The following is a 26,878-nucleotide window of genomic DNA, read 5'->3' as shown; positions in this document are numbered from 1 at the left end:
TTGCAACTTTGAACTACAGTAGGTAAGACCGAGAAAGGAAAATACATACAATACTGTGCCATGCAATTTTATTCTAGGTCGACAGTTATGCAGTACTGTAATTTACAGTTTTCAAATTAACCTTTACGTTCAGGTGCCATGTCTCTCGAAACAATATACAGTAACTGATTGAAATGAAGAGAATAATCCTATTAACCCTATCATGTGTTGAGTACAATTTGAAGATCACGGAAGCCTTGGACCCATCAGACAGGTTAAATTTTATGACTTTGTTTATCCACCCGCTTCCAGCTAACAAGGGGTAGCCAGCTAGGCTAGTGGTAGCCTACAATACTCTTATTGCCTTCTTTCATGTTAAGGAATTTTTGTACAGTTCTAAGAACTAAATTTTCCATTTTATTACACATTAGGTCTTGAAACCCAAGTTCTGTCCGCAGTCAGGAGGTAAAGCAAGCTTTAGGACTGTGAAACAGCTGTCCGTGTCCATGTCTGAGAGTGTCCGTAAACGAGTGTTAAATTTATCATTATTCTATATTATTTCAGTTGGACATAAAAAATCTGTCCGTATGTGAGGAGTGTCCGTATCTTGGGGGTGTCCGTAAGCAGAGTTTCACTGTATTGCTGTTTGTACATGTATTTTCAGTGTAGTATTGTTTGTAAAGGTTGATTTGAGATAATTGAATTTGTAGGTTTGCTCTTTGGTGTGAATAAGATATTTATGACTTTAATATCAAGTTTATTTGTCTTTTTGAGTCTTGTATTGACAATAATCTGTTTTATTCCTCGGGTATTGATGGTTTTGACCATATTTCTAAATTTATTGGTATTGTTGTTGTCTTATGTGGTATTTGTTTGTTCATAAGCATTTGTTAGAAAGCGATTGTTTTTGGTGCCAGGATTGTAATTTGTTACATTGATAGTTGGCTTGTACATGAAAGTAATGTTGTTTTAACTAATTTGAAGAATTTATTGATTAAAGTGAAAGGCTACATTTTGTGTATTACTTGTCATTGTTTTGCTAGTTGCACTTTATCTTTGAATTTTGGTGTTTTATTGAAGTTATCAGTATTCATTACTTGATGGATGGATTTTAGTTGCATTATTGCTGTTAGGAGTACAGGTTGCACAATAGCGTTTGTTGTCTTCTGTTGATATAAATTGTTTGGTGGCATAGGATCGTTTATTGACATAATACTGTATTTATCATTTACTTGTTGTAAATGGTATAAATTTGGAATTGTCTTGTCAGTGTTCCTCTATTATGCAAGTTATTGCTGTTTGTACGTCTATTTTGACTTAGTATTGTTTATAAAGGTTCATTTGAGATACATTACTATTATTTAGGTTATGATTCGTGATTATTGAATCTGTAGATTTGGTCTTTGGTGTGAATTAGATATTTTTCACTTGAATACGAAGTGTGTTTGTCTATTTGAGTCTTCTATTGAGGATAATGTGTTTTATTCCTATGGTTCCTATTGTTGTTGTCGTCTGTGGTATTTATTTCTTCATAAGCATTTCTTAGAAGGTGACTGATGATTTTAATACCTTTTGAATGCAATGGTGAACCTGAAATATTGGTTTTTGGTGTCAGGATTGTAATTTCTTACGTTGATAGCTGGCTTGTGCATATGAATTGATAATGGTTTTGTGGTGTTGAAGAATAATTATTCCTGTATTGGGTTTGAATCGATGAAAGTTAGTCTTCATTTCTCTAATTTGAAAAATTGGTTTTGTGGTGTTGAAGAATAATCATTCCTGTAATGGTTTTGAATTGATGAAAGTTAAGTCTTCATTTCTCTAATTTGAAAAATTAATTGCTTTAAGTGATACATTTTGTGTATTACTTGTCATTCTTTTGTTAGTTGCACTTTATCTTTGAATTTAGTTATTTTATTGATGTTATCAGTATTCATTACTTGATGGATGGATTTTAGTTGCATTATTGCCATTAGGAGTACAGGTTGAACAATTGACTTTGTGGTCTTCTATCGATTTCAATTGTTTGGTGGCATAGGATGGTTCATTGATGTAATATTTATCATTTAGTTGTTGTAAATGGTATAAATGTGTAATTGTCTTCTCGACAGTTGTCTGTTATGCACATTATACGTCTATTTAGACTTAATATGGTTTGTAGAGGCTGATTTAGGTTATAATTTGTGATTATTGAGTCTATAGGTTTGCTCTTTGGTGTGAATTTGATATTTTTCACTCTTCTATATAATTCCTTTGGCATTGCTGGTTTTGACCATATTTCTGCGTTTATTGGTATTGTTGTATATTCATTGTTGTATTGTGAAATAGGACGCCATTTCATGTGATCTGTGATATGGCAGTTTTAGGATGCATACGGGTGGCATAGAAAAGCAGTAACGATGATAGGGCATTGCTTTCTATTGTTGTAGTTTTCCAATCCCATTCAGCAGCTTCGTTATAGGGTTTTTTTAGGTTTGAATAGTGTTAGGATTGTGCTTCGTTGAAGTTTAGTGACTTTGCATTTGCATGATGTATGTAGTAACAGCATGATTGTAGTTGCATGTGTTTGTAGATTACTATTGGCCTGCTCTTTCCCACCTTACCTGCTTTGTCCAGAGTCTAAGTCCTGCCGGTATAGGCGGCAGGGGAGAGCTTTGGTGGACTCTACATGGACTAAGCGGAAGTCTGTGTGGAATTGATCAGAGTTCTCCGCTGTTTTCTATATCGGTAGGACTTTGATTCTATTCCTTGTGTTCTGCCGATGTAGGCTGCAGTGGAGAGCTGTGGTGGATTGTGCATGGACTATCCGGAAGTCCATGTGGGATCCATCAGAGTTCTCTATTGTGGTCTACATCTGTGGAACTTAAGGGGTTAGGTACAGCTTACAGGATTAAAATTTTTGAAATTTTGAACATGTGTTTCCTTGATTACTGTATCTTGTACAATAATGAAAATTAGTATGTGTAAACACTGCCATTCTGCTATGTGAAAGAAATATTTAGACAATTTGAAAAAAACTTTTTTTATCACAAATGAAATAAACAACATAAAAAAATTAAAGAATGAAGAAATAAAGAAATAAATAAATGAATGAATGAATAAATAAATGAAGATATATTAAAGTAATTGGAAAAAATATTGAAATAATTGAAGACATGTTTAAATAATTGCAGAAATATTTAAATAATGTAAGAAATAATGAAATAATTTAAGAAATATGTAAATAATTGAAGAAATACTAAAATAATTGCAGAAATACTGAAATAATTGTAGAAATACTTAAGTAATTGAGGAAGAATTGAGATAATTGAAGAAATACTTAAATAATTGAAGAGATATTGGAATAATTGAAGAAATGTTAAAGTAATTACAGAAATATTGAAATGATTTGAGAAATATTAAAATAATTGGAGAAATACTTAAATAATTTGGAGAAATACTTACATAATTGAAGAAATACTTGAATAATTGAAGAAATACTTGAATAATTGAAGAAATACTAGAATAATTGGAGAAATATTAAAATGTTTGCAGAAATATTAAAATAATTGTAGAAATATAAAAATAATGAAAGAAATATTTAAATACTGTAAGAAATAATGAAATAATTTAAGAAATATTAAAGTCATTGAAGAAATAGTTAAATAATTAGAGAAATACTTAAATAATTTCAGAAATAATTAAATAATTAAAGAAATAAAAAAATAATAGCAGAAATATAAAAATAATTTCACAAATATTGAAATAATTTGAGAAACATGTAAACAATTTGAGAAATGTTGAAATAATTGCAGAAATATTGTAATAATTTGATAAATATAAAAATAATTGCAGAAATATTGAAATAATAGGAGAAATATTGAAATAGTTGATGAAATATTACAATAATTGAAGAAATATAGAAATAATTGAAGAAATATTAATATAATTGGACAAATATTTAAAGAATTGCAGAAGTAATGAAAGAATTGCAGAAATATTACCACAATTGCAGAACAATTTAAATACTTGGAGAAATATTTAAATAACTGGAGGAATATTGAAATAAGTGCAGAAGTTTTAAATAATGAAAGAAATATTGAAATAATTTCCTACATTTTGACAAAATTTCCTACATTTTGAAATAATTTCTAGAATTTTAAAATCATTTCTTGAATGTTAAAATAATTTATTGAATTTTTAAATACTTTCTTAAATTTTTAAATAATTTCTAAAGTTGCTAAACAATTTGTCAAGTTTCAAAATGATTTCTAAAGTTTTGGAATAAGTTTTTAATTAATTTGTGAAGCTTTTAAATAAATTCTCAAGCTTTTAAATAACTTGTAAAGTTTTTAAATAATTTCTAAAGTTTTTATATACTTTGTAAAGTTTTGAAATAATCTGTCAAGTTTAAAAAAAAGTTTTTAAATAATTTCTCAGGGTTTTAAATGATTTCTGAAGGTTTTAAATAGTTTCTGAAGATTTTAAATAATTTGTCAAGGTTTTAAAAAATTTATCTAGCTTTTAAACAATTTATCAGGTTTGAAATAATTTCTGAAGCTTTTAAATAATTTCACAAGGTTTTAAATAATTTGTGAAGCTTTTAAATAATTTGTGAAGCTTTGAAATAATTTCTCAGGGTTTTTAAATAATTTCTCAAGGTTTGAAATAATTTCTCACGCTTTTAAATAATTTCTCAAGGTTTGAAATAATTTCTCAAGCTTTGAAATATTTTCTCAAGGTTTTAAATAATTTCTCAAGGTTTTAAATAATTTCTCAGGGTTTTTAAAAAATTTCTCAAGGTTTTAAATACTTTCTCAGGCTTAAAAATAATTGGTGAAGCTTTGAAATAATTTCTCAAGGTTTTAAATAATTTCTCAAGCTTTGAAATAATTTCTCAAGGTTTTAAATAATTTCTCAAGCTTTTAAATAATTTTTCAGGGTTTTTAAATAATTTCTCAAGGTTTTAAATAATTTCACAAGGTTTTAAATAATTTTTCAAGCTTTTAAATAATTTTTCAAGCTTTTAAATAATTTCTCAAGGTTTGAAATAATTTCTCAAGCTTTTAAATAATTTCTCAGGGTTTTTAAATAATTTCTCAGGGTTTTTAAATAATTTCTCAAGGTTTTAAATACTTTCTCAGGCTTTTAAATAATTGGTCAAGCTTTTAAATAATTTCTCAAGGTTTGAAATAATTTCTGAAGGTTTTAAATAATTTCTCAAGCTTTTAAATAATTTCTGAGGGTTTTTAAATAATTACTCAAGGTTTTAAATAATTTCTCGAGCTTTTGAATAATTTCTCAAGCTTTTTGAATAATTTCTGAAGCTTTTAAATAATTTCTCAAGGTTTTAAATAATTTCTCAAGGTTTAAAATAATTTCTCAAGGTTTAAAATAATTTCTCAAGGTTTTAAATAATTTCTCAAGGTTTTAAATAATTTCTCAAGGTTTTAAATAATTTCTCAAGGTTTTAAATACTTTCTCAAGCTTTAAAATAATTTCTGAGGGTTATTAAATAATTTCTCAGGCTTTTAAATAATTGGTCAAGCTTAAATAATTTCTCAAGCTTTTAAATAATTTCTCAGGGTTTTTAAATAATTTCTCAAGGTTTTGAAATAATTTCTGAAGCTTTTAAATAATTTCTCAAGCTTTGAAATAATTTCTCAGGGTTTGAAATAATTTGTGAAGCTTTGAAATCACTTCTGAAATTTTTAAATAATTTCCCAAGGTTTTAAATAATTTCTCAAGCTTAAAAATAATTTCTAAAATTTTGAAATAATTTCTGAAGCTTTTAAAAAAATTCTCAAGCTTTTAAATAATTTCTCAAATTTTTAAATAATTTCTCAAGGTTTTAAATAATTTGTCAAGTTTTAAATAATTTCTCAAGATTTTTAAATAATTTGTCAAGCTTATAAATAATTTCTCAGGATTTTTAAAAATAATTTGTCAAGGTTTTAAATGATTTCTCAAGGTTTTATATGATTTCTCATGGTTTTAAATAATTTCTGAGGGTTTTAAATAATTTGTCAAACTTTTAATCAATTTCTCATGGTTCTAAATAATTTATCAGGGTTTTAAATAATTTGTCAAACTTTTAATCAATTCCTCAGGGTTTAAATAATTTGTCAAGCTTTTAAATAATTCATCAGTTTTTTTAAATAATTTCTCACGCTTTGAAATAATTTCTCAAGGTTTTAAATCTTTTCTCAAGCTTTGAAATAATTCTCTCAACTTATGAAATAAATTCTGAAGGTTTTAAATAATTTCTCAACTTTGTAAATAATTTTTGAAGTTTGTAAACAATTTCTCAAGTTTTAAATAATTTCTCAGGGTTTTAAATAATTCTTCAAGCTTTGAAATAATTTTCCAGGGTTTTAAATAATTTGTCAAGCTTTTAAACAATTTAACAAAGTTTTTAAATAATTTGTAAAATTTTTAAATAATTTCTCAAGTTTTTAAAGAAGTTTAGAAATAATTTCTCAGGTTTTTAAACAATTTCTCAAGTTTTTAAACAATTTCTCAAGTTTTTAAACGATTTGTGAAGGTTTTAAACGATTTGTGAAGGTTTTAAACGATTTGTGAAGGTTTTAAACGGTTTGTGAAGGTTTTAAATAATTTCTCAAGGTTTTAAATAATTTCCCATGGTTTGAAATAATTTTTCAAGGTTTTAAATAATATCTCAAGGTTTTAAATAATTTCTCAAGGTTTCAAATAATTTCTCAAGTTTTTAAATAAATATTACGATTAAAAAATGAAAATTTTTGTCATGAAGCAGAATTGCAGTGTTTACACTTAATAATTTTAATTATTGTGCAGGGTGCAGGAATGGAGGAAATAGTGTTGACTATTTCGAAAATTTTACTGCTGTAAGCTGTACTTGAGCCCTTCAAAAATTTTTAAAGTCCTGCAGGTATAGGTGGCAGCGGAGAGCTCTGGTGGATAGTACTTGGACTATGCGACAGTCCCTGTGCAATCCATCGGGGTTCTCAGCTGTCGTCTATACCTGTTGGACTTTAAAATTTTTTTTTTTTCCATTTTCCTGGTGTAGGCAACAGTGGAGAACCCTGGTGGGCTGTATGTGGACTATCCGGAAGTCCATGTACAGTCCACCAGGGTTTTCTGCTGTTGTCTACATCTTCCTTCCCATGTTTGCAGGATGTAGGTAACAGTGGAGAGCTATGGTGGGTTGTATGCGGACAATCCGGAAGTTTGTGTACAGTCCATCAGTGTTCTCTGCTGTTGTCTATGTCTGTGCATGTATATACAGAGTGTTTGAGGAGGAATAGTAAATATTTTAGGGGGTGATAGTATGTACTGCTCTGAGTGAAAACGTTGATATAAACATGTGTGCAATTTTGATTGGGTACAGAGGTACAGCTGTTAGAATGTAATCCAAGACGGTGTTAAGCAAAGGAAAATGATCATGTTCAATGCACTTTCTTTTCGTGTGTTGCTACTCCAGCTGCTATGGAGTTATTTATTAATTATAATTTTTGTTTCGAAGCCCAAGTTATGAAGTAATGCTTTAATTTACATAATTGAAAATGTTCAACTATGATTTGTGATTTGTTAGTCAATTCTACTGTATCTTTTAGGCATACCGCATGTATTTACAAATGCTGTTTATGCCCGTATGGTATATTTTGCGTATGGGTTTCCATTACACAATATATTCCATATCGGCATAGTCATCATTTGTAAATACGTGTGGCATGTTTAAACGATACTTTAGAATTGTCCAAGCAATCACAATCACAGCTGAAAAATTTCAATTATGTAAATTAAAGCATTACTTCATAACTTGGCCTTGGAAACAAAAATGATAATTGATAAATAAGTCCATAGCAGCTGGAGTAGCAACACACGAAACGAAAGTGCATTGAAGGTGATCATTTTCCTTTGCTTAACATCTTCTTGGGTTACATTTTAGCAACTGTATCTCTGTATCCAATCAAAATTGGACACGTATTTATATCAACTTTTTTACTCAGAGCAGTCCATACTATCACCTTCTAGAATATTTAGTGTTTCTTCTCAAATATTCTGTATATACAGAAAATTTCCCTCGCCAAATTATTAGACGCACGTTTATTTTGTAACATAACACATATATTATTGAAATAACACGAGTGAAAACAATTTTGAAAGCAAGATACACATTTTAAAAGTAATATTTGTTAAAAATATTTAAAAAATAATTATTTTTTAAAGGATATTTTGAAATAACATGTTTAAAAAGATATTTTTAAAATAATAGTTATGAAAAAATACTCTTAAAGCTTGAAAAATACTTTTAAAATAATTGTTTAGAATTGATAGTTTTTGAAAAAAAAACATGCATATTTTTGAAATGATATTGAAAAAAAAAAATTATTTTTAAAATAATTTTTGTCAAATAATATTTTTAAAGCGTAGAGAAATGTTTTTAAAAATAATTTGTATGAAAAAAAAATAGTTTGAAACTTTGAAAAATATTGTTAAAATGATATTTTTACAAAATATTTGTTAAATAATTTATTTTCAAATAATATTTTTTGAAGTATTATTTGAAATAAATTATTTAAACAGTATTTTGTAAAAATAATTTTCAAAGTTTACAAATATTTTTTTTCATACAAATTATGTCGAAAAACATCTCTATGCTTTAAAAATATTATTTGACAAAAATTATTTTAAAAATAATTTTTTTTTCAATATCATTTCAAAAATATGCATGTTTTTTTTTCAAAAACTATCAATTCTAAACAATTATTTTCAAATATTTTTTAAAAAATATTATTTTAAAAGTATTTTTCAAGCTTTAAGAGTATTTTTTCATAACTATTATTTTAAAAACATCTTTTTAAACATGTTATTTCAAAATATCCTTTAAAAAAATAATTATTTTTTAAATATTTTTAACAAATATTACTTTTAAAATGTGTATCTTGCTTTCAAAATTGTTTTCACTTGTGTTATTTCAATAAAATATATGTGTTATGTTACAAAATAAACGTGCGTCTAATAATTTGGCGAGGGAAATTTTTTTTTCATAAGTTTCTGGCGCTTGTGCTGTACTGATGACGTCAGATATCTAGGTTCCGTTTGTATGGGCAGAAGTGGCGACCTCAAGTGGAGAGAAAAGGAACTTTTCTAAGTTCCTTTTCTCTCCACTTGAGGCCGCCACTTCTGCCTATATAAACGGGACCTAGATATCTGACGTCATCAGTACGGTGCAAGCGCTAGGACTTATATAATATATAAAAGGGGTATAAAAGCTGGACAACTCGCTTATATATTAAGTTTTTTGGCGGGAAAAAACTTTTTTTGAAACCAGGTAACAGGAAGCGGGCAAATTCAAATTTTTTTTTAGTAGAAAAAACAAGACATAGAGGGTGCAACATAAACAATTTATTCAAGAAAAACAAAGAACTTAATATACAAAGATATACACAAGAAAACATATACAAATAATATATATATATAAATATATATATGTGTATATATATATATAAAAATAAACACAAAAAAAAAATACATACAAACTATACACACACACACAAAATAAGAAAAAAAAAAAAAAAAAAAAAAAACATATTATATACATGACCCCAACACGCAAAATAAAGATATATATATACACATACACGTGGAAAAAACCACGAAACAATACCAAGGAAATAACGCAGAAAACACTATACAACAAGAAAGGCACAACTTATATCTTTATTTTGCGTGTCATTTTTGTGTATATTACCCGGCAAAACTAAGTTCTAATGCAATCTATACGTAATTTTATCCAAACTTGCACAAACATGCACTGTACTCTGCCAGGTAATACACAATACATATTCACTCGTGTAATAGACGCAATTTACGCCATCATCTCTCAATTAAACGTCTACAATGCTAATTACACAATTATCTAACATAATCACAACTAGTTTCGACGTCGCAAACGCTAATACTATTGAAAATGACTAAAGTTCCTGTTTCTACTACAAATTTAAGGCCTTCCACCCGATTTCCGTCAAATTCTGCAAATTTAACAATTTTGAACCTCAAATTTACGGTTGATTATGAAGCAAAACAATAATTACAGACAGCAAACAACACAACAATCGACATTAATCAATAGATTAACCGGTACTGCCAACATTATGTGCCGACAGCATCTATTACGTGAGTAAATATGGTATCACAAAAAATACATACAATTCTCGTAATAACAGCTATTGCAGCTGCCATTTCACAAAACATAGTTACACACACAACAATAAATCATAAATATTTCCTCCTAAACAATGAAATGTTTCTACAATCTCTAAGAAAACGGCACTCAACAACGAATGTAAGCAAATATCACTAACACTTGAAAGCATTCATCCAAAGCTACAGAAATGAATCCTGTCTCTAGCAAACCAAGTCGAAATATGATACAATCCTTGAAAAATATAAACCGATCGACAAAAGCAAAGACAAAACTCAAGAAAACGAATTAAATACTCCTCAATCACAAGACAAAACACGTTCATTTCGAAAATATAGACGAAAGCAAAAAAGAAAACTTGAGTACAATGCCTTAAATACACCCTCACATCAACAGAAAAGACGCTGAATCAAAAATATCAACTCAAGATAAATCAACAAAACCAATTGATCCCTAAAAGTAGAGCCACAAATACACGAGATATACACCCTGACCACAACAGGAACGACGTTCATTTGAAAATATAACCTCAAATTATTCTCTGAAAGCAGAACACAAGACATACATCCCAATCATAACAGAAACAACGTTCGTTCAAAAATATATACATATCAATAAAAATGAACGGTAAACTGAATAAAACCAATTAATCTCAAAAAGCAGGGCCACAAATACACAAAATATACAACCTCACAACAGGAAAGACCAATCAGAAGTATAAACTAATAGACAAAAGCTCAATAAAACGAATTAATCTCACAAAGTAGATGCAGAAGTACACCCTCATCACAAGACAAACGATGCCAAATGGAAAACAAAACCCATCGAGAATAGTAAAGAGAAAACTGACTAAAACGATTATATCTAACAAAGTAGTGAGAGAAACACACAAGATACCCACAACAGAGAACACGTTGATTCAGAAATATAAACCCATGGGGAAAATCAAAAACAAAATTCAGTACAACAAATTAAACTTAAAAACAAGTGCCCCAAATACACCCTGACCACATCATGAAAGATAGAGTGAAAAATATAATCTCATCGGAAAAAAAAAAAAAAAAAAAAAAAAAAAAAAAAAAAAAACCGACTAAAACAAATTAATCTCACAAAGTAGGGTCATAAATACACAATATACACACACCAATCACAACAGAAAGACTTCGACTAAAAAATATCAACCCACCAACGAAAACAAACAGTAAACTCAGTAAAACGAATTAATGTCACAAAGTACAGCAAGAAATAGACAAGATATATACCCCCATCACAAAAGAAAAGACATTGATTCAGAAATACAAGCCCATGGACAAAAGCAAAACCAACTCATCATAAACGCACTACAAAAACACCCACCAACAACAACAACAAAACCAAAGAGAAAACTGAGTAAAACGAATTAATCTCACAAAGTAGTCACAAATATTCAAAATATCCAGCCCAATCACAGCAGAAAAGACGTTCATTAAAAAATATAAATCCACAGAAAAATGCGCAAAACTAATTAATCTAACAAAGTAGGGACATTAATATACCCTGACAACAGCAAACACGTTGATCAAAAAATACAACCTCATGTACAAATGCCCACCAAAAAAACACACGACACATACACCCCAATCATAACTAAAACGACATTCATTGAAAAACATATACATAACAACAAAAACAAACTGTAAACTCAGTCAAAACCAAAATCGCATAAAGTACGGGCAGAACACCAACTAAAACGAATTTATCTAACAAAGGACAGAAATACAAACCAATCGAAAAAAAGTAACACGAAATTATGTTAAAAACTATGAACAGATATATAACCCAATCACAACACAAAAGACGCTCATTCAGAAATACAAACCCCTGCACAAAAGCAAAAAGAAAACTGAGTAAAACAAATTAATCTCAAAAAGTAGGGCCCTGTCATCAACAGAAAAGACGCTGAATTAAAAATATAAACTCATCAAGGAAAGCAAACGGAAATTTCAATAAACCTAATTAATCTCAAAAAGGACTAACCACAACACAAACGACAATGATTGAAAAATATTAACTCAATGACAAAAGCAAAGACAAAACTGATTAAAACGAATGCATGTAACACCCTGACAACACCAAAGACATTAATTCAAAAATATAAACCCATCGGAAAAAGTCAATACAAAACTAACTTACTTATTGGCTTTTAAGGAACCCAGAGGTTCATTGCCGCCCTCACATAAGCCCGCCACTGGTCCCTATACTGAGCAAGATTAATCCAGTCTCTATCATCATATCCCACCTCCCTCAAATCCATTTTAATATTATCTTCCCACCTACATCTCGGCCTCCCCAAAAGTCTTTTTCCCTCCGGCCTTCCATTTCTGGATTCGCCCATATGTGCTACATGTCCTGCCCATCTCAAACGTCTGGATTTTATCTACTTAATCTAATAAAGTAGGGACACAAGTACTCTGGATATACACCCTGATCACAACAGACATGATGTCAATTCAAAAATATTAATCAAAAAAAAAAAAAAAAAATCACGAAAACGAATTAATCTCAAGAAGTAGACCCACAAATACACAATACAAACGACACTGATTGTAAAATATAAACCCATGGCAAACAGAAAACTGGATAAAACGAATTTATCTCAAGAAGTAGACCCACAAATACACAATACAAACAACACTAATTGTAAAACATAAACCCATGGCAAACAGAAAACTGGGTAAAACGAATTTATCTCAAAATGTAGGAACACGAATACAAAAATATCACCTCTCCACAAAAGCCAACAGAAAGCTAAATAAAACAAAGTAGGCCTAATCTAAAAAAAATTGAGTCAGAAATACACAAGATATACATCCCGATCACAACACAAAAGACGTTGATTCAGAAATACAAACCTATCAACAAAACCAAACAGAAAATTCAGTAAAACAAATTAACCTAACACAAATACACCCTGACTACAACAGAAACAACATCGATTCAAAGGTATAAATCCATGGCAAACACAAGACTAAGTACAACGAATTTATTTTCTAATGTAGGAGCAGAAATACACAAAATTATACACCCTGACCACATCTGAAAAAACATTTCATTCTAAAACATCAACCCATCCAAGAAAGTCGACAGACAACTGAGGAAAACCATGCAGGCACTCAAATACTCTACATACACACCCTGATCACAACCGACACAACGTTGATTGAAAAATATAAACTCAACAAAAACAAACAGAAAACCAACTGAAGCAAATTAATCTAACAATGTACAAATACACTACAGTGAGGCCACAAAGTCCCATTACCCCATATGTAAATTTAAGTTACTTTCTTTCTGTTTCAGATCATGTCAACTAAATGATGGCTGATACGTCTAATTACACCATTGAGCAACGTGTTACTGCAAGTCATTCAGTCCATGCAAGAAATCAAAGAGGACAGAGTTGCGCACTCACTTTCTGCACCATTTTAACACGACCCTCCTCCAAAACAAACAATTTTCAGATGGGAACACAATCTCTTCTCCACAGGTGATGTAAAGGATAAGAAAACAAGTGCCAGACTACTATAAACAATTGCCATTCATTTTGTTTCTTTATAATAGGGGTAATACGATGTTGAGTCCTCACTCTAGATATACACTCTGATCACAACTCAAACAATGTCCATTGCAAAATATAAACACACCGACAAAACTGACTAAAATGAATTCATCTAACAAACTGCAGACACAAATACACTAGACATACACCCTGACCACAACTCAAACAATGTCCATTGAAAAATATAAACCCACCAACAAAACTGACTAAAACGAATTCATCTAACAAATACACTAAATATACACCCTGATCACAACTCAAACAATGTCCACTGAAAAATATAAACCCACCAACAAAACTGACTAAAACGAATTCATCTAACAAATACACTAGATATACACCCTGATCACAACTCAAACAACGTCCATTGAAAAATATAAACCCACCAACAAAACTGACTAAAACGAATTCATCTAACAAATGCACTAGATATATACCCTGATCACAACTCAAACAATGTCCATTGAAAAATATAAACCCACCAACAAAACTGACTAAAACGAATTCATCTAACAAATGCACTAGATATACACCCTGATCACAACTCAAACAATGTCCATTGAAAAATATAAACCCACCAACAAAACTGACTAAAACGAATTCATCTAACAAATACACTAAATATACACCCTGATCACAACTCAAACAATGTCCATTGAAAAATATAAACCCACCAACAAAACTGACTAAAACGAATTCATCTAACAAATACACTAGATATACACCCTGATCACAACTCAAACAATGTCCACTGAAAAATATAAACCCACCAACAAAACTGACTAAAACGAATTCATCTAACAAATACACTAAATATACACCCTGATCACAACTCAAACAATGTCCACTGAAAAATATAAACCCACCAACAAAACTGACTAAAACGAATTCATCTAACAAATGCACTAGATATACACCCTGATCACAACTCAAACAATGTCCATTGAAAAATATAAACCCACCAACAAAACTGACTAAAACGAATTCATCTAACAAATGCACTAGATATACACCCTGATCACAACTCAAACAATGTCCATTGAAAAATATAAACCCACCAACAAAACTGACTAAAACGAATTCATCTAACAAATACACTAAAAATATACACCCTGATCACAACTCAAACAATGTCCATTGAAAAATATAAACCCACCAACAAAACTGACTAAAACGAATTCATCTAACAAATACACTAGATATACACCCTGATCACAACTCAAACAATGTCCATTGAAAAATATAAACCCACCAACAAAACTGACTAAAACGAATTCATCTAACAAATGCACTAGATATACACCCTGATCACAACTCAAACAATGTCCATTGAAAAATATAAACCCACCAACAAAACTGACTAAAACGAATTCATCTAACAAATGCACTAGATATACACCCTGATCACAACTCAAACAATGTCCATTGAAAAATATAAACCCACCAACAAAACTGACTAAAACGAATTCATCTAACAAATGCACTAGATATACACCCTGATCACAACTCAAACAATGTCCATTGAAAAATATAAACCCACCAACAAAACTGACTAAAACGAATTCATCTAACAAATGCACTAGATATACACCCTGATCACAACTCAAACAATGTCCATTGAAAAATATAAACCCACCAACAAAACTGACTAAAACGAATTCATCTAACAAATGCACTAGATATACACCCTGATCACAACTCAAACAATGTCCATTGAAAAATATAAACCCACCAACAAAACTGACTAAAACGAATTCATCTAACAAATGCACTAGATATACACCCTGATCACAACTCAAACAATGTCCATTGAAAAATATAAACCCACCAACAAAACTGACTAAAACGAATTCATCTAACAAATACACTAGATATACACCCTGATCACAACTCAAACAATGTCCATTGAAAAATATAAACCCACCAATAAAACTGACTAAAATGAATTCATCTAACAAAGTACAGACACAAATACGATATATATACACCCTGATCACAATTCAAACAATGTCCACTGAAAAATATAAACCCACCGACAAAACTAACATGAATTCATCTAACAGAGTACAGACAAAAATATACTAGATATACCTCCTGACCACAACAGAAAAGACACTCAATCAAAAATATAAACTCATCTACAAAGGCCAACAGAAAACTGAATAAAAACAAATTAATCTCAAAAAGTTGGGAAAGAAAGACACAATATATAAACCCCAATGACAACAGATAAGACATTAATTCAAAAAGGAAACTCCACAAAAGCCAACAGAAAAAAAAAAAAAAAAAAAAAAAAAAAAAAAAAAAAAAAAAAAGGAGGGGGCAGTAAAACACAAGATGTACACCCCAATCACAACAGAAACCTGCTTGTTGTGCCACTTTCATCTACTTCATTTCTAGAATCAACACGACAACCCAAGAAGATGTACATCCAACAACAACAACCAACTATACCTAAAACTCCTATCTTCATCAATGTCAATCATGAGAAATGACCAACAAAAATAGATACACCATACAGACAGTAAGTGCACACTACATATAATTGTATGTACCTAATTGTTACAATTTATTGTTGTGTGTGTGTGTGTGTATCTAGCTTAACACAATAACAAAGTATCACATTTACTCACATTATAGACGCACTTTTCCCCATAATCTTTGCATAACCACAGCTCATTTCCACATCAGACATTCCAGTAATATTCTGCAACTTCTCCAACTGTAACTCATTTCACTTTGCAATCTGCCATTCAACTTGTATATTTACACTTACCAGGATTCATTATAAAGTAACTGTTTTTTTTTGCTTCTTTTTCATTATAAGTCTAATCACACTTAACAATTCAATCACACTTGTCATTATCACTTTTTCGGATGTGACCCAGTTATATTTCAATGTGAAATTGGTAAGCTATTTTCAATTTTCTAGAATATTCATATACAAGTATTACAACACTATTATTCAATCTTTGTTATGTAATTATTTTTCCTTGCAATAATAAAACAAAAATTAAATAAATAAACTTCACATGACAAGTGCATCCAATAATACCACGTGTAGCAACTCAAAATGTTATCCATACATTATCCACTGGCGTCTATAATGTGAGTATATACAGTAAAGTATCAACTCAAATACAGTGTAATACAACAATATGAAAAATAATCATTAGCAGTGTCATTTCTTTATAATCATTTAACTCATGAAAATACTTTCATTTCAGTTAATATTTCCTACAACACAAACAAGCAACTTCGTGCATATTTCGCATCCTCACCCAAATTAACAAATAATTATTGACACTAACATTTAATTCTTCCCACCATTAAGCAAATAAACTCAAGGAAAGACAAATTATCATTCTCTGCTTGCACTACTCCCCAAAATTATGCATACATCATTGTCACACACCACACTTACAGTGTGATCTTTTAGTCCCTCCACAGTACTGCAGGTAGAATAGCGGTCAAGCACCCAAAAAGCAGTTGGTAACACTCTTAAGACTCAGCCAAGGTCAAGGAGTGTAAGACAGAGTTGAAATGTTCACGATAGAACATGTTTTTCTAGTAGAGAATATATTTACAGGAAGCAGGCAATACACAGCAAAAGTTCAACAATAATTTTTAAAGCAGTTTCCAAACTCCAAATTACCATATCAGGATCCTATTTACAATTTGATAAATAAGTTTCATGTCACCAGTTCTGTACAAGATGCTGCGAGGAGTGGCAGGCCCCCTGTGTTAACAGATAATAAGCTTTTATATATAGCTGAGGAAACAACAACTTCATTTGTGTCCTTACAAAGTCACAATGGTGCAAGAATTAAAACCCGTCCACCACAACAAACGTATTCATTATTGCAAACAGTTCCACACAATGATGTTCAATTGTTGTTGTTGTTTTCTAATGCCAGGCGTTTGACAATAAAGTCATTTGACCTCTTGCACTCCAATATTTTTCAAAGATATTATCATGGCCAGCCACTGAAGCACAGATTTTGAGGTGTTCCGAATCCATTTCTTGGTTTGAGTTGCACAATGGGCAGTTAGGGGACTGATATATTCCAATTCTATGCAGGTGTTTGGCCAAACAATCATGGCCTGTTGCCAATCTAAATGCACCTACAGACGATTTTCGTGGTAAATCGGGAATTAACTGTGGATTTTGATGCAGAGAGTTCCATTTTTTCCCTTGGGATTGTGTTATCAAATTTTGTTTGTTGAAGTCTAAGTATGTAGATTTAGTAACAGGTCTGTAAGTAGCAGTGCTGCCCTTCTCTGCTAAAGCATCCGCATTCTCGTTTCCCAGGATTCCACAATGGGATGGTATCCATTGGAATACAATTCTTTTATTGAGTGATATTAATTGAGAGAGCATTTTAGTTATTTCTGCTGTTTGAGATGAAGGTGTGTGTTTAGAGACTATTGATAGAATAGCTGCATTTTTTAATTTATTGATGCAGCAGAGAAGATTCCTGAGCCTTTCACTTATTGCAACGATTTCTCCATCAAAACTTGTTGTTCCATATCCAAGAGATCTATAAAGTGAGAAGAGACAGCATGTAACACCTGCACCGGCACCTTGTTCTCTGGAGATCAAGGATCCGTCAGTGTATAAATGAAGCCAGTTTTGTGGAGGGTACCTAATATTAATTGTCTCTAAAGACAATTGTTTCAGTATTTCAGTGTTTACTTCTGATTTTAGTATTTTTTTTCTGTTAAATTTAGATTATATTCTATATTTAATAGAGTTAAAGGGTTTTGGTTTAATTTGTAGGTTTTCTTTTAAATTCGGGATACTGATTTTCTGTTTTAATTCTTGAACAATGGATATGAAACTTTTTTGAGTTTTCAATCTACAGAGAGGACTGTATGAATGCCAATTGTTTCCTGGTAATCTGATAAGTTTTTCATATTGCATCAGTGCTTTTTCTTCTATTGTCATTTTCATGCTGTTAATATTAGTGAGGAATCTCATAGAATCTATTGGAGTTGTTTTGATTCCACCAGTAATGAGCCTGAGAGCTTGGTTTTGAACATATTCTATTTCGTTTATGAAAGGTGAAGTAATTAAAATTTCTCCGCAGTATGTTCAATTGTTGGATAGGACATTTTTTACAGATGAAGCCTGGTTTCACCTGTCAGGTTACATTAATTCCCAAAATACCACAATTTCGTCACCTCAAAATCCGCATGCTGCAAAAAAAACCGAACTGCATCCAGAGAAAAGAGATGTGTGGTGTGCCATATCCCCATCAATAATTATTCGCCCAACTTTTTTAACGAGACCATCAATTCTCAAGTTTACTGTTCCCTTTTATTCGACAGTTAAAGAAGGAAGAGCTGCTAAATGGTTTTTCCAACAGGTTAACGCTACAGCTCACACATCTCATGCATCAATACATTTAAGACACTTTCACAGAGACGATAATTTTTCAACAACTATGGTCTCCAAAATCCGCCTCATTTAACTCCACCCAATTATTTCTTTTCATGTGTTGCAAAGTCGACAGTATATCAAGACAACCCTAAAACAATTGACCTAAAATTGACACTAACAAATTCAGTCACAATAATAATAATAATAATAATAATAATAATAATAATAATCCGTGGCACTACAGCCCATAAAGGGCCTAGACCGACCAGCCAGCTGCTGGCCTCACGCCCACATGCCGAAGCAGAGGTGGACGATCATCCAACCAGAATGGAGATATCATGTGGTTAGCACGATGATCCCCCCAGCCATTATAGCTGCTATTCACAACCGGATTTCGCTACCTATCATAGCTCCCCAAGTGCATCACAATGCTGGGTGGGCACCAGTCCCATATACTGGCCAAAATTTCATGAGAAAATTTCTTTCCTCATGAGGATTCGAACCAGCGCGCATTCCATAATGCAAGTCCTAGGCAGGATGCCTTAAACCACAATGCCAAAGCATGGGACATTCAGTCACAAAATAAATTTTCATTAATGTGTTTCATAATAAAATAAAATGTGTCGATGTATGTCTTCAGCAGAACATACAACATTTTCAGCATCTTATTTAAATGGGTAATTTAATTTATGATTATTATTATTATTTGGTTGCTTCTCATTATTTATTGATAGCATATTTGCTCTTCTCTCTCTTCACAGTTTCCTCTATATTCATTAATTCATTCCCACCACTCCGCCACTGTCCCAATATCAAGATTTTTCTACTCATTACTGAAGGGTTCATTCCACTGAATGCTAACACGCCTACATATAACCAGGGTTACCACTACATTCCTCACATCTAGTGGGTTCTCACTTATTCCACTACTGTGGAGCGACTTAAACATCAGACTGTACTATGTTATGCTCAACAATGAAATATATAGAAATGTGCATTTAACTTTAATTCTCTACAAATCCCGTGCTTCGTTCAAAATATCATAATTATCAATTTTTCCAACTTTCACTAAGACATTTCCATGATTACATTCAATTTCGCACATATCATTCATTAATGCCAATAAATCACACTGCTAATAATCATTTACAATACAAAGACACACCAAGATTATACACTAAACAAAATTCACTGCCTCTGCAGAAGCATTCAATTGCATCTAACTCCTCATATTTCTCATGTACACAATACAATTCATTTCATGTGTTTCACAAACCATTTCATTTTCCACTACATTATGCCAGCTGATATACGTTCACGAAAAAATCTCTTGGAAACCAGCTCTGATACAAGTTTCCTACTCCCATTGTATTATCACTAAAGAACAAAAAAAAAAATATTACAAATTTTCCAAATACGAACATCAACAACTAACAATATTCGCAAAGTTGCTATATTCAAAACAGCAGCAATTTCAATTTCCAATATTTTTTACAAAGAAAGAAAACTTGTGACATACCATTATGCTCCAACCAGTGTATTAGTATATCATACAGAATAAGTCACCAAGTTTGACTCTACTTTCAGAATCGGTTCTACACTCATTTTGACCAAAAAAATATTTCAGAACAAAGCTACTAATCACCTGGGGCAAACCAAGGATAGCCAACACACAAAACAGAGGCACAATAGGGACGAGGGATTCAAAAATGCATCAAATACGTAACACAGATACAAGGAAGATCACTACCAGGAGAGAGTCAAGAGTTAATTGACCAAAAAGATGTACATGATACAAAACAACAAGGCGAGCCAATGTACTTACACAAGGCATAACAGCAATACAAAATTAAATGCTACTATAAATATATAATATCAGAACTAATATTATATAGTAATACTGTACCAATGAATACTGATAAATATAAGTAAAAGTGGAAGAAAGATCACAAAGAAAATGTGAAAATTGTACAACTTCCAGTAGTAAATCATAAAGGTAAGCATTCACTACATCGTACCGCACACGTCGGACAAATCGCACGGATCGGAAAAAGACTATCTCTGCTGTAATTGTTATGTAACCGCGTTCACTACATCGTATCAGACGCATCGCCTCACAGCAAATCTGTCCACGTTTCTCGGATGGGCAACTTTTCCGATGCGTGCGATCATGGCCTTCTTTAATAAATCAATTTTAATTGGTCAACCGTTACTATTATGTTGTACCATGTTCAGTGTCGCGCCAAAATGGCAGACGGAAAACTTATTTCGCGTGTAGAAAACTGCGAAGAATTATATAATTTGAGGCGTTCCCATTACAGTAATCAAGTCGTTTCTTGCAAATATATTATGTAACCAATATTTCTTTCATTTCTTCCTCTTCAATTAAGATGCATGAAGCAATTACAAAATCTTATTCGCTAACAGACGTAATTAATAGACCTAACCTCAACTCCTTTGCTTTAAGTAATGTCAATATCGTACGACGTCATGTTTTAAACAGCTGATAGGGGAATCCGATGAGGCGATGAGGTGAAGCCGTTACAGTGAACGCACTGCACTTAAAATATCTGTTGCGTGCGATTCGTACGAGGAGTGCGATCCAATGTAGTGAACACTTACCTTAAATATTACGTAATAGGTCAAATAGTTCCGATAGATAAAGCAGCATGCAGTCAAGAGTGGCAGGGAAAATAAAAGGCACCTACAAAGTAACCAATAGTGATAACTACAAATTTTACATCAAGTTGTAAATGATGCACAAAAAAACTTCATGCTTATGAAGTAAACAGGGCCACGGAAAAAAGTAGGATACAATCAATAATTCAACAATAGAAAGAGGTAGACACTACTATAGATGGCATTTAGAAAGAGCAAATATTAACATCATTGCATAAATATCAAGTAATGAAAGGAATCCACAAAGAGTATTTGAAAGAAATAGTACAATAGCAATAAAACCATAATGGATACTCATGGTGTTAAATCTCACCGCAATCAACTGGCATATAGTAATAGAAAATTCACGTATCTCATTATGTATCCACTTTGTCTTTCCTATTAAACCTATAAGGTAAGAGCACCAATAGTCGACATGTTAAGGAAACATGTACTGTTTTTTTTTTTTTTTCAATCCTCCAACTATACTTTACTGTAAGAAACAATTTCAAAAACTGACACCTCCAAATCCCTACTTTAATCTACATATTTGTTAATATTAAAAAACGCATTTTACAATAATCTCTCGACACGCACCTGTAGTTGACACATATTTTTATACCCTCAAAAAATGATGTAAATGCAATACACAATAAAACACCTTATATCACTTATCAAGCTTTTATTGTTTTACTATTATTACTTTACAACAACTTTAATTTTATACAAATACAAACATCCAATTATTTCTCCTTGACATTCAGTCGCTATTTCTAAAGATATCTTTTCTTTTCCTCCCCCCCCCCCCCCTTATACTTCACTCTGGAGTCTCCACATACCCAATTACTTGATTCAAATATATGTATCTACTTCAAATTCTGTTTTACTTACATCAACACTTTTCAAACCCATTATTTTTACTTCAACAATACAGAGGTAAGTAAATCTCGATGTATTTCTCTTTCCCCTAACATGTTTCACCAGGACCAGTTTCATAGAATGTAATGGCGCATCTACCAGGGGACAGACTGACAGACACACATGTCCGGGCCATCATTGGCACTTAACCACAACGTACAGCAAGTCTAGTCACAAAGTACTGCAAAGTTTACAACCTTTGTCCACAGTTGTAATAGTAAGTGCGCACTTCCCAAAGGACAGGCACATGTCCGTGCTGTCATTGGCCTTTAACCACGACATTCGTCAAGTCTAGTCAACAGATAAGTGGCTCAACCACCTGCTAACTAGTGACTCAGAGCCCCTCATTTGCAAATACGATGGAATCTCTTTCTCCACCATGCATCCTCAGCGTGTATTCCTAACATTCTTCACCACGACAATTCCCATACAATATTTTATCAATCTCAGATTCCTGCCATTCATTTTAATAATATGCCTCATCAGTATGTTTTTCTTAACACGCATCACAAGCATTTTCTCCTATATTCCCCACCCACTATCTTTTTCCCTACCATGCATCTACACCTAACATGCTGATTCTGACATTTCTCTCTCTTTCTTCCCTTACTACTTTATTTTCTTCTCTTGCTCTCTTTCATTCTTCTTCTTCTTCTTCTTCTTCTTATTATTATTATTATTATTATCTTCCTTTTATTAAGATATTCTAATGCTTATGGTAAGGTAATTACAGCAGCAATTCTTTATCTCTTTCTATTTTGGGGCAAGGTCAAAATAAAGTCTTTTTGAACAGTGAAGGAGTTTCTAATAGTTAAACTAACTGTGGTGTTATGGGCATATGTGGTTCTGTTTCACGTTGTAGCTCTAATACATTCATACCTATTGCTGTGTTTTATTGTAGCTGTAGGATTTTTACTTTCTTTCAGAGAATCATCTGGGAAGTTTTCAATTTGTCCATCAAACCAGACTACATGCTTCTCCAACAGACGTGCTTTACCTGTTGATTGCTGGGAAGATTGTTGAATCCTTTTGTATAAAAAATGGTTCGTCTTCTTCAATATTGTCTCCTAAAGCTGATACATTGGGTATTTAAGGTTGACAGCTCCTGTCAACTATAGCTTCTAAGAGTTACAGATTTAAAAAAATAAAGATATTCATGCACTCTGTGGCAAGCATGTTTAAACTAGTTATAAAATGTAATATTAAGTTGACAACCTCAACTTGACATAGCTGTCAACCTTAGAGAAAACACACATTCATTTCAAAAATTGGTGTCAACTATACGTGTCCTGTCGACTATACGTGCTCTTACATCTACAGGGTAAACCATAAGTAATATCATTAATTTCAAGATATTATTTTTCCACTTGCATAAAACAAAAAAGATTTAGTACAATTTTGCTCCGTTCGAGAAACATATGACTCAGAAAATTTCATTTCTTCCATGTCAATTTACTGAATACTACTTCCAAAATTAAAGTCGGAGGTAACTATTTCTAACTCACTCAAGATAACACTCGTACTACAATAAAAGGAAATTTTTTTTATATCACTACCTAATTACATTTCTATAATGTAAAATTAACTTTTCTTATATACTGTCTTCACCGAATATGTAATTAAAATTAACTCACACAGTTTGAAAATAAAATTATGTCTACATCGGTCTTTATCATTTGTGAAAATCGTGCTTAATATAGTGCCATAAATATCACCATGAATGCATAAAGTTATCATTATAAAAAGATTTGCCAATGCTGTAATATTTAATATATCACATTTTTCCTCATAGACAATGATAAACTACATACAGTAAAATCCCTTGCATCCAGCACCCAAATAACCACCAACTCCAAAGCAATGGCACTTTTGCCCAGGCCAAAACACAAAGTCATTCACGCAAAAGGGAAAACTCGGATGAATATGTGAGTGCTTTTCGTGGATCACACATGCCCCATATTCTTTACTCTGTACATTGTTCACACATCAAAATATAGACAGTAGATCATGAACCTATCTGAAAACTGTCACTTCGGCCTTGCAAACAATGTGCAATGCACAGAGATATCTTTAAATTTACCACTTCACCCATTTCGAAAGGGTGTTGGACAAGTCTAAATACAACGCAAACATTACAGATATGTTAAGTTCAAATCATCAAGCGCTACTTCATCTTCATAACTGCAACATTGGCTACACTGCTCTTTACATCACAAGGCCACTATTTTAAATTGTCATGAGGTGAAGGAAACATAATTATAAACTCATGAATGTACTGTACCATATTCAGTATTAAAAATAAACATTGCACATATTTCAAAACTTCCTTTTAAATACCTATTTTCACATTATCTCACAAAATCAGTTATCCCGCATTGCCTTTGTCCCACAATTGCCAAATGCAAGAAATTCTACTGTATCTTGCAAATGTCATGTTATTTCTTTATTAATATTCTTTTAGAATTTGGCTGCAAAAGGGTATCTGTCGGATACAGGGGGGAGAGCCATTAATCCTTCTCATTGAAGGCTTTAAGGAACCAACCTGGACAAATACCCAATGTCCCACCCATCCCTACCTTCCCGTGGTGCAGCTGTTAGTAAGCATAATTTTACAAGCTGAACTAAAGGGAGGGGCTACTCATCAATTAGCACTGGTCAGCTTGATGAGTCAATGACTGAATTTGGTATAATTTTCCTCTAACCAATACCTAATTCCCTCTTTACTCTTTCCTATCCAGTCCTCTGACTGAACTCTTACTTTCTTCGACCCCGACGGCATTAGAGCATTCCAGGCCTAGGGGTTCATTTCCCTTTCCTTCCTCCTCTTTCTACTTTTCTGTTCCTAGTGCTGACCTGCTATGGCACTAAAATCGTCCTCCAGTGGCTTAAGGAGGGAAAGCTGGTGATCAACAAGATCTCCCAGCTAGGTCCAATGGACCCGTCGACCAACAGCAGGTGTGGTCCTTCAGACATTCTGGGGGTTGTGTGTGAATGAAGTAGCCACCAAAACGATAAAATATGGTGTTCACTTAAATCGGCTACAACTTGCCATTTTGGAATATATCAGTTCCCTAACTGTCCATTGTGCAACTCAAACCAAGAAATGCATTCGGAACACCTCAAAATCTGTGCTTCATTGGCTGGCCATGATAATATCTTTGAAAAATATTGAAGTGCAAGAGGTCAAATGACTTTATTGTCAAACGCCTGGCATTAGAAAACAACAACATATTCTTTTAGAACACTGTCGAACAAAAACAAGCAAATAAAACTCATTTATTATACGCTTGTTTCATAATATTATTATTATTTCAATTTTGTTTCTTACTTCAACGTCAAATAAGCACATTGTATTTTTTAATTTTTTCCTAAAAGCTTTAAAATTTTGTTTTCATAACGTCAAATATGCAACATTATTGTTTGCCATCTCTACAACATCTTATCCATTTAGTTTCTTTCTCAATATTCCATTAAAATAAGGTTCTAGAGTTTATTTTTAATTGTTCAAGATTTTGTTTCACTTGAAAAAACCAGTGTACGTTCTCCACTATCTAACACACTTTAAACACAAAAATTTTACAATATATCATCTGTATTTGTTCTTACGAGTTTAAATTCAATGTATATGCCACAATGGCAGTGACCTTCAACAACTCGGGTGGAGGGGTTTGTTCAAACAACACAACTTAGGCCCAATTGTATAAAACTCCCTGACTAAAGATCAACTTTGATCGAAGATCAGAAAGTGAACCGAGTTCTGACACTTCTTCTATTGTATAAAACTGTTCTGTGATCAAATTACCTTGGTTCAAATGCAATCTAAGTTCACGTGAAAAGGATTTGGCAACATCGCATAAACAGGTGAAATACATGATGCGCGGACCATGTTATACAGGTTTGTTCAGTGTTGCCAATCTAGCGACTTTAGCTCTTTTTCAACAACAATTTCTTTTAACTTTTATATTGCTTAAATAGTGATTTAGTGACCTTTTAACACCCCATACTGACAAAATTTAATCTTTCTTTGTTGATAATGAGAAATCTGGCGACTTTACAACTACTTTTTGGCGACTTTCCGTACACTCTGTTGGAGACACTGGTTTTTTTTTGTGCAATGTAAATAATGGCGGACAATAAGAAGAAGGTTGACTGTTCTCCGAGTTGTTATCATGTT

This window comes from Periplaneta americana, chromosome 3, assembly GCF_040183065.1.
Source record: "Periplaneta americana isolate PAMFEO1 chromosome 3, P.americana_PAMFEO1_priV1, whole genome shotgun sequence".
NCBI lineage: Eukaryota > Metazoa > Arthropoda > Insecta > Blattodea > Blattidae > Periplaneta > Periplaneta americana.
The sequence above is the reverse complement of the archived record's forward strand: the minus strand, read 5'-3'. Positions refer to the sequence as shown.